This window comes from Tamandua tetradactyla, chromosome 12, assembly GCF_023851605.1.
Source record: "Tamandua tetradactyla isolate mTamTet1 chromosome 12, mTamTet1.pri, whole genome shotgun sequence".
Lineage (NCBI taxonomy): Eukaryota > Metazoa > Chordata > Mammalia > Pilosa > Myrmecophagidae > Tamandua > Tamandua tetradactyla.
Window position 1 is genome coordinate 55721097 of NC_135338.1, and position 10801 is coordinate 55731897.

General features: G+C 41.2%; 1 pseudogene; it reads left to right on the plus strand.

Annotated features, from left to right (window-relative positions):
- The first annotated feature begins 5915 nt into the window (after positions 1-5915).
- LOC143651422 (josephin-1-like) lies at positions 5916-6550 on the plus strand (annotated as a pseudogene).
- The last annotated feature ends 4251 nt before the right edge of the window (positions 6551-10801 follow it).

Consider the following 10801-nt stretch of genomic DNA (forward strand, 5'->3'; position numbering starts at 1 on the left):
ATGGCAATAGAAAACTGGAACAGATTTTAGTACCTAGAAGTGGGGTTGCTGCTATAACCGCAACTTAAAACATGTGCTATTGGCTTTGTTACAAGATAGTAATCGGAAGCCAGAAGGTCCTTGAGGAGAGTGTCAGTGAAAGTCTAAAGGGCTTCATGGAAAGTGTTAGCAGAAGCCTAAAGAGTCTTGAGGAAACTGTCAGTGCCGGGGTCAAAGCAAAGTGATACATATGCTATTGGAAACTCAACAAAGGAAGCCCTCGTTACAAAATGATGGAAAGTATTGCAACATTGTGCCTCTGTTCACTTAGAACATAGAACATGTATTTAGTGAACTGGATGACCCAGTAAGGAGATTTCTGGGCTGAATAGTGAAGGTGCGTCCTGGCTTTTTCTAGCTGCCTATAATAAAATAAAAGAGGAGAGAGATAAGCCAAAGAAGAATCTGTAAAATATAATGGCATCAGAGCATGCCAGATTCAAAACTAATACTGATTTTCATTCCCAGCCTCTCTAGATGGCAAAATACTACTACTAATAATTCTCAATGTAAGAAATGGTTTCCTGTCAACAATCAAATCTAAAGAACTGTTAATTCCATAGGAACATGAAAGGTGATACCGTACAGACCCTTTCAAACAGACAAAAGGCTTTCTCAGGGCCTTAAGGGTATTACCCATGGACTCTCTGTGTTAAAAGATAAGGTTGCTAAAATCTTAAGGGAATTTTCACACAGCTGCCACAAGGGGTGGCTGAAGTGAAAAGGGATTTTCTCTCAACGTCACTTGTGGGTGTGACTTTTGAGCAATGGAGTGGGTTATGAATTGATTTATAGGAAAACTACAAAGTTTTAAAATAAATTGTTATCACCTTGAAATGAAAACCACAGAGACAGTCCAAAATTAAGAGGCCTTTGGACACCCAAACATCTAAAGGCAGGACACGGGCTATGAAAAATCCTCAGTGGCAAACATGGGCTACATGTTAAAGAAAAGAAAGAATAATTCAGAAGGCAAAAGCAGGTGTTCAGAAGGTAGAGCCAAGACTCATGGGAGATCATCTCCTAGTCTTAGCACTGAACCATAGTCAAGGAACTGGCAATGTGTGTCCAGCTGAATTTTGAAATTGCTGTAGAAACATGACTGCTGTGTGCATACTGTATCACCCTATTTTTGAATGGGTGTATCTATGGCATTTATCTGATACCCTATCATATACCTATTGTACACTGGGTGGGTGGGGGGATAGATAATGTTTTTAAAACCCAGGTCTTTAGATTGAAAGAAACGATCTTAGGGAACTATACCCAAGTTATACTTATCTCCACCTAGACTTGTTAGAGCACATTCTGTGCTTTGAGCTGATTCGCTGGTCGGAAGAAATTTTGCATTCTCATGGAGAAAATTAATGTATTTTGCATAAGGAAAGGATATGGACTGATACAACAGGGGAAAGACTGTGGTAGATGTATTTTCCAGTAATGACCATAGCTATAGCTCTCATCCCATACGCTCTTCATACAATGTGGCTTTCCTCCTACCCCCTCAAAGGACAGTCTATATATCCTCTCCTTTTGACCTGAGTCAATTTTGAGACTGACTCAAACAATAAAGCATGGCATAAATGATTCTATTTAACTTACAGCATTCACCTGGCTGTCTCTCTCAGAACCTGCATCTTGGGAGCTGTGGGATAACATGTAAATAGTTCCCCTACTCTGATGTTGCCATACTCGACTAATCAGAACAGCTGGGGCTTCCAAGCCTGGAGGGAGTTTTCAGGCATGAGCACAGGTACACAAATTTTGCAAAAGATATAATAATCATACAACTGCTTATGCCAAATAACATAGAGCTGACATGAAAACAAAAATGTAGAACTGCAAGAAAAAATTGATGAAAAAAAAAAGACAGTTATAGTGGGAGTCACTGATACACAACTTTCAGGATCAAATAAATTCAATTTCTGACTTATAACCAAATCAAAGAATCCATGGAGTTTAATAATACAATTGATGAGTTTCATACATATGTATGCACATACGTGTGTGAATGTGTGTGGTGCACATCAGGACCATGCTTCATGAAAGAAGAGAATCAAACAATGTGATCTTTACTCTTTCCTTGCATACTACCTGCAGGTTGTTTCCATGCTTTAGCTCAAGAAGAGGAAAACCAAAGAGAGCCAAGCAGTCTCCTCGAATTGGAAAGACAGAGATCAGACTATGGAGATGTCAAGGTGATTAAAATTTGTGAGGCAGAATACCAGAAAGGAAGAGACTGACACAGAGCAGATTGAATGAATACTGATCTGCACATGCATGAAAAGAACGTACCCAAAGTCAGAAAAAAAGAAGCACCAAAAAGTAGTAGGGTTGAATATGACTCATTTTGCCAGCAGTCAGAGTGGAAAGACCAAAACATTTGAGTCCAGCCATCAGAATTAAAAGTAGGGCTAAATTAGCCTGACACCAAACGTTGCTCTTAATCTGTTTTAACAAATCATAAAAACAAGCTAGAAAAAATCCTACACTATTTAGAGATAAAATACAGAGCAGTCAATGTAAAATTCATAAATTTGGGAGGCATGCAAGAAGAGATAAATATGACCCTCTCCCAATTAAAAAAATCAATCAAGAGAAAATCCAGAAATGACAGAGATGATAAAATGAGTGAATAAAGGCATTAAAGTAACTATAACATATATGATCCATATGCTCAAGAAGGTGTAGAAAAAAAACATGGAGTAAGTATTGTTTCAAGTGCAGCCTGCCACCCTTCCCTGTGACCTATAAATAAATTCTGTGCTCAAATGTAGATAATTAGAAAATAAATTTTTAAGATACAAATTCAATGTCTAGGGTTGAAAAGTTCAATATCTGAAATATTAAATTCAATGATTAGAATTAATATTAGATTTAAAACAGGAGACTATGATGTGGTGAGGTGTTAACTGAGGTATGTTTCAAGACATCCAGCCCCCAGAGTATAGCTATTACCCATGCAGCAATGAGGAGTCCCAGTTCCTAACACTCAATTGCTCCTAGAGAGGTTCAGTAAGTACTCAACAGACTTTCAACACCAGATAGGACTAGTACACAATTTGTCATGTTTAAAAAATTTGACTTTATTGCACACAGAACAATGCCCAACAAAAACAGCAGGGATTTGACAATCATGGCCAGTTCTCCAGGAGAGCTTTTGCCATGGAATGGTGGGTGACACAACTCTGCACACCCCACTTTGTGCAGGAGGAGAGGGATCCTAAGCCCCTACAGTATGGCTCTCTTTATACTCCTGTGAGGGGAATTTCTAGCCACTACACATACTGTGCAAGTTCTTTGAAGGAGTTCCACCCTGGCTTGAAGCTGGGGCACTGGAGCAACCCAACCACAAGTCCTAAGTAAAAGGGATACAGTTAAGAAGTTTCTGTACTAGGCCGCTGGCCCCTATGTGCATCAGCAGGACCACTTATGTTTTGTTTTGTTTTCAGAAACTGACTGTAGTCAATTCAAAGTGGAGAGGGGCTGGAATCTAGGGCACAGGGGAGTGATGAGTGTGTCCCAGACCACCCCAGAAGAGAAGAAAGATCAGTAAGAGAAATTACCAAAATGAAATGCAAATTATCAGTTGTAAGAATAATTTGCAAATAAATTGAAATTATTAAAAATAAAATGCAAAGAGCAAAAAGTCCAAGGTGGGGAGAAATCAGGAGTCTGTTGGAAAATATCAGGAAGCTTAACTTACAAATAAGTGGAGCTCCAGAAAGTGACAAGAGATGGGTACAGAAAAAAAAGTTGAATAAAATAGTTGACATTTTTGTAAATGTGATCAAAATTTTAAACACAAAGATCCAGAAAGCTTAAAAAACTCTAAACAGAATAAACATAAAGAAAACCACACCAAGGCTCATCATAATTAAATTTCTGAAGACCAGTGGGGGAGGGGGGAAGCTGTTGGGGGGAAAGACACATTATGCCCAGAGGAATAATGATAAGAATGATTACAGACTTATAATGTGAAACTATGCAAGCCAAAAGAAAATGGATCAACATACTTAAACTATTAAAAGAATAAAATTGTCAAAATATCTTTCAAAATTTAAGGCAAACTAAAGATATTTCAGGCAAAAAAAGATGAGATAATTCACGACCATCAGACTTGTACTACAAAAAAAAATTTCAAAGCAAGTTCTTTGGGCAGAAGAATAATGACATAGATGGAAATGTATCAAAACCAAGGAATGAAGACTGCCAAAAGCAGTACTTTTTCTCATTTTTAATCTCCTTGATGGAGAGTTGACTGTTTAAACCAGAAATGATTACAATGTTTTAATTGTGAAATTTATAACATATATAAAAGTTAAAGAATGACAAGAATAGCACAAAGGGCAGAAAGGAAAGAAAAAGGAAGTATACTGTTGTAAGATTCTTGTGCTTTACTTACTGATATATAAAGTTATTTGAACCATATGGTAGCCCATGACAAACCCTGGGATCTGTCCGGTAACTACTTGTTTAAGAGTACTTTGAAAACTATTGCTTTTCTTTCTTTGCTTTGTATATACATATTATATTATACAATAAAAATTTAAAAATCTAAAAAAAGGAAGAGTTATTTGAACCAAATAAGTTAAAGATGTATATTGTTCATCTTAAAGCAATCACTGCAAAAATATCAAACAACGAAGCATGCCTAATGTGCTGATTTGATTCTGTTGTACACTTGTAAAGCCAAGTTTTTTAATCCTCATTCAATATTGCTGAGTGGGAGCTTTTTGATTGTTGCCATGGAGATGTGTGTCCACCCATTCAAGGATTGCTTGCTGGAGCCCTTTAAGAAGGAACCATTCTGGAAAAAGATTCAGAAGAACCAGAACCAACACAGTCTGCCCAGCCAGAGACCTCTGGAGGTGAAGAAGGAAAATGCCCCCTGGGAGAGCTTCATGAAACAAGAAGTTGGGAGAGAAAGCTAGCAGACATCACCATGTACTCTCCCAGCTGAGAGAGAAACTCTGAACTTCATTGGCCTTTCTTGAGTGAAGGTAACCTCTTGTTGGTGCCTTAATTTGAACATTTTCACAGGCTTAGAACTGTAAACTTACAACTCAATAAATTCTCCTTTTTAAAAGCAATTCCATTTCTGGTTTACTGCATTCTGGCTGTTTGTAAACTAGAACACCTAATAAGTCAATAGTTGAGATTAAAAGGAAACATAGGGCATAGGGTTCAGGTGCATGTACTAGAACCACCCCGCCCCCAGCCCAGGTGGCAGCTGCAGCTCCAGTGCTGCAGCAAAGGGATGAGAATCCATGCTGCCAAAGGATCCATGCCCACCTGGGTCCACACCCTGTGGGGTCCCACTGCACTCAAGGGGATGGAGAGCAACCCCAGAGGTCACAGCACACCCTGCTATCCCACACTGGTCAGCCCTTGCTAGATGCTCAGATTTTGCATTTCATCCACCACCTGGGCCTTGTCTTCTGAGTCAGTGGCATGTGGTTGGAGAGAAAGGGAAGAAAAGAAGTGATATGAATGGTTCAGTTTGTTCCTCTTGCGTTAGGTTTGCTTGGCATTTGCAGAGAGGAAAACACAGCAAGAAAATCGTGGCTTTTTAGAGAGGGTGAGAGGGGAGGGTGGGGAAAGGGAAACAAGGTCTTAGTTTTTAATGTTTTTTTTAATTCTGCACTTTGACAGTGGTAGCGAAATAAACTAATCCAAAAGTTATTTTTTTTCTACTGAGAAGAAAAAAGAGGTGGATCTTTTTTACCTTTTGATTACAAACTTTCTCCCAGTGACAAAGCATAAATCATGGACACCAGAGAATAAGGTGGCCCTCAGAACCCTGGAAAAGACTAAGATTACATTCTTTCCAGGAGGAGAAGGTGGGGTGTTTTTAGCCCTCTCTGGAACCTAAAATGAAAAACAGGAGTTGTGTACCATGGAAAGGAGACAAGTCGAAATCTGAATCATTGGAGCTGCCTCAAACACCACCAAATCTACCATGAGAAACAGCACAGGGAGCTTTGTGCCATCCATGCCCTCTATAACATCTTCCAGAACAGCAACACTTTCACTCAAGAAACGCCGCAAGAAATTTTCCAGAGATGAAAGACAGGGCTCTGAGAGGTTCAATAATTTGCCAAAAGTTACATAAGAACTGGAACAAAGGTTGAATTTCGATTGTCTCTAAATACCAGGGTGACATGCCACAAGAGGAGCGTGTTGGGAAACGAGAACTACAATGCGAATGCCGTCACGGCAGTACTTCAAACCAAAGGGTATGAAGCTGTTCGGTGGGACAAGCGCAGGAATACCAGTGTCATCGCTCTCACTGAAGTTGCCTCTCAAAACGCAGCCCTGGATCAGTGTTCTAGCGGTGGGAGGTGCCTATGATAACCTCAATTCCAAACTGAAGGTGCCTGAGTGGCCTGGAGGTGAGAGCAAGCTCAGGAAATTTCTAAAACATCATTTGCAAGGAAAGAACTGTGAACTTTTGCTGGTGGTACCAGAAGAGGTGGAGGCTCACCAGAGTTGGAGGGATGATGGATGATGGAGTTCTACTCAATTTCCCTCTCACCCCACCCCTTCAATCCTCTTAGATGTGCTGTGGCCTTTACAGTGAGTTTGCCCTTTCCAATGCCCCAAACATCTTGTTAGGTTCCCTCCAAAGACTTGACAGTGCAATAGGACAGACGTGGGAATTATTACAATAACCAGCATCTGGGGACGGGCAGAGAAAGGTATGAGCTCTATGTGCTTGGGACAAGCAATAGAAGACCCTTTGAGAAGAGAAAGAAAGGTGAGTCTTAGCATAATTTCCCCTTTCCTGTGAGGACTTGACACAGGTTCAGCTGGAGTTAATCAGTCACTGCTGCTCCAGACTCACCTGGAGATGCTGCCTCCACTTCCCCTTTCCTGTCAAATCAGTGGGTCTGAAAACAGAACACACAAAGCCCATGTGACTGACTCGAAGGACCCAGAGTATACAGGGCTCTCAGGAAACCATCTCCAAATGGCAGTACAGCATATCTCTAACCCTCATTGCCACCCACCCCATTCATTCTTTTTTTTTATATGGGCAGGCACGGGCTAACAAACCCGGGTCTCCGGCATGGCAGGTGAGAACTCTGCCACTGAGCCACTATTGCCCGCCCCCCCTCCCCTTCATTTTTAAGGGCTGTCCTTGGAGTTTTATAGCGAAAAGCACTGTAATATTCTAAGCCAAGTGGTTGAGTGCTGCAATATGGTGAGATGGACACCTACGAGGACATGGCTAAAGCCAAACTGGAGCAGGCATGGGGTGGCTCGTTTTCAGCAGCTCTTATTCTGTTTGGTTCCTACCACTTCACTACATTGATTTAGAAGGCTCGGAGATAAAAGACAAGGCCAAAGGCATTTTTCCCAGTTGGTTCACTGGCAAAATCAGAAATAAATGTCTGCCTTCAAGATCAAATTCCATTAGGTTGAGAATGAGTTGGGTGAAGAAAGTACTGTGAAGGTAAGGTTCTCTGACGAGAACCAGCTGGAATCAGTAGAAGTCCCAGCTTGGAGGTTCTGAGTCATATAGTGACAACAAGCACAGCCCTCAAGTTGGGTGGTGGTTATATGCTCTGTGTTATAAGATCTGGGTGTATCATCTATCTGAAATTTCCTTTGCAAATTAACTGAGGATTGACCCAATCCTTACCTCCATTGAGTAGCTGGCTGCTTTCATCCTGTAACTTTGGGGGGAAAAAAAGAGGGAAAGTAGGTATCATACCACACTACGTCACCCAAGTGGCTGTGGCTGTCTCAAGGCTGGTGGGTGGCAGGGATGACCTGGATAACCCTTACAGATAAATGGTCTTAGCAGGTCAGAGAGCTGCCCCATTGGCCAGACTTCTCTCGAGCAGCAAAGCCGGGCCAGGGTATGTAAGGCAAGCCTGAGAACTTAAATGGCATGAAGCTGAGACTTTCTTCCCACTGTGACTGGAGTTTACATGTTTATGCCAGCACTTTTTGCACACGTATCTTCAACCCAACAAGACTGTTTTTTGTTTGTTTTTTTTTTATTCTGAGTTACGAGGCCACCAAGTGGCTACCGCATTATACCCTCCCAACAACTGGCCGCAATCTCTTCTGCACTATTTTCTACACCAGAACTGCTTGGCACCACAGGGAGCTCCTTACCCCTGCACGATGACATTCCAACCACCACCAGCCAGAAGATGCCGCCAAACTTGCTGACTGTCACAAGCAGGACCTTGGGTCCACTGGCATTGTTAACAATAGTAAGCCATTTCTCGGGAAGAGGAAACCCCAATCCACATCTGTTTGGCCTGTGCGAACGGCGCTTCAAAAGAGCTCCCGTGCACGTGGAGTCCAGGAGCCAATGGGATATGCAAAGACATTTAAATCTTGGGGGCTGGTTTCTCTGTTCGTATCCAATTGGTGCTTTGGAACAGAGACCCGCCCCAGCGCTCAAGGGCTAAAAGCCCCACCTTTAAGGAAAGGAGCAGGCCCAACCCTGAGGCCTAGTGAGAGGCAAGCCTAGGCTGTTTCCCTGGCTTCTGTTTCTTCTTTTTGTTGGTCTTGTGCCGGGTTTGTTTACAAAAGTTGTATTTTGTTTAAACAAATATTGAAAAATGGAAAACTCCATACACAAATTTTAAAAAAAAGGAAACATAAAGAATACTGAGATAATCCAAAAAGAGGGCAGGAAAAGATTTAAAAAGACAAAGACCAGATGACAAATAGAAAACAAATAGCAGGCAGAAGATCTCAGCCCAACGGTGTCATTAATTGCATTCCGTAATACAAATTATAGCAATTCATTTATTCATTCCCTAAACTTTTGTTGGTTACCTACTATGTGCTAAGCACTGCAGTCTTATCGAGGATACAATGGTGGACAAAAGAGGTGGTGTCCCAGCCCCTAAGGAATGTCAAGCACAGTAATGGGTACAAATCAGTAAACTTGCTATCAAAATAAGTGTAACACATTCTTTGGTAATATGATGGGTCACAAAGACTTCTTGAAAGAATTTATTTCTATCCTAAGGGTAAAAAGACAGGAATTATCCAAGTATGTGAGTGCAAGTTCATGTTAGGATATACAGGCAGGGGGCAGGGGAAGTTTAAAATGTGTGAGAGATTGTATCGTTTTCCAGCATCTGGATTTTCAATATGGCTAGAGCACAAATTTGGATTTGGATTTGGTTGGGAAGAAGTGGGGTTGGTAAACAAAGGACCTAGACAGCTACAACTAGCCTCCTCAGAGGACGTGGGTGGTAAACTCACAAAGCGATCCCAGGCAGAATAAGTGGCTGAGTCGTGTCTGAAGGCAGAAAGGACTTAAACTCTGGGGAAACAGAAAATGCAGATGAGAAAGATATTCTCCAGATGTTTGATTAAGGCTCAGTTGAGGCTAGACCCCGTGAGTTAAGTAGCACCCACCCGTAGAATTGAGTAAACTTTTCCAGGAGCCCTCAGCAGTTGTGGTGAAGGCTTAGGGTAGGCAGAGTATGGGGTTCCATAAGAATTGTGTCTTTGCCTATGCTGGGAAGAAATTGGCTGAAGCACAGACCATACCAAGAGTTGCCCAGGAGAGAGAAGGCAGAGAAGTGAGAGACATGGGTGGTAGTTTGGAGTTGTTATGTGCCCCCAGAAAAGGCCTTGTTCTTTTAATCCATTCCTGTGGATTAAAATAGGTCTGTGGGTGCAGACCTATTTGTTCCTTTGTCCCACCTTACCTGTAAAATGGTATCACATCTGAGATGCTCTGAGCACCTGGGAGGTGTTGGTGAGTTTATCAGGCCTCTCCTCTACCTCTGGTTCTCAGGGTTAAAGCTGTGCTGTCCCAGATCTAGTTCACAGGCCACACTTTAGGTTTCTGAGGGGTGGGGGCACTGCAACAGTCATTGAAATTGACCTCCTTCCCCATAGGACAATTTACTATGGTGTGGTTTGTCAGGCCTTTCCTGGTGGTCAGCATCAGAAATGCCCAGAACATCCTCTTTCTGGGAGAAGCTGTCAACTGCAAGGTTCCTAGAGCTCCTTGCCAAATGATGAGGCTCTCATCTAAGACCCAGAGAGCTGGGGACCCTATGCCCAGGCTGATGGTGGGCTGAGTTACTCAGTGCTGCTCCCCCTCAATTCCAGTTTCTTTTTTTTTTTTTTTAATTTTTTTTATTAATCAAAAAAAAGAAAAGAAATTAACACAACATTTAGAAATCATTCCATTCTACACATGCACTCAGTAATTCTTAGTATCATTACATAGATGTATGATCATCATTTCTTAGTACATTTGCATCGATTTAGGAAAAGAACTAGCAAAACAGCAGAAAAAGATATAGAATGTTAATATAGAGAAGAGAATTAAGATAATAATACTAATAAAATATATATATATAAAAAGGAAAAAGAAAAAAACAAAAACAAAAGATACAAACACACAAACAAACAAACAAAAAACCATATTTCAGGTGCAGCTTCATTCAGTGTTCCAACCTAGTTACATTACACTTAGGTATTATTGTGCTGTCCATTTTTGAGTTTTGTATCTAGTCCTGTTGCACAGTCTGTATCCCTTCAGCTCCAATTACCCATTATCTTACCCTGTTTCTAACTCCTGCTGGTCTCTGTTACCAATGATATATTCCAAGCTGATTCTCGAATGTCGGTTCACATCAGTGGGACCATACAGTATTTGTCCTTTAGTTTTGGGCTAGCCTCACTCAGCATAATGTTCTCTAGGTCCATCCATGTTATTACATGCTTCATAAGTTTAGTCTGTCTTAAAGCTGCATAATATTCCATC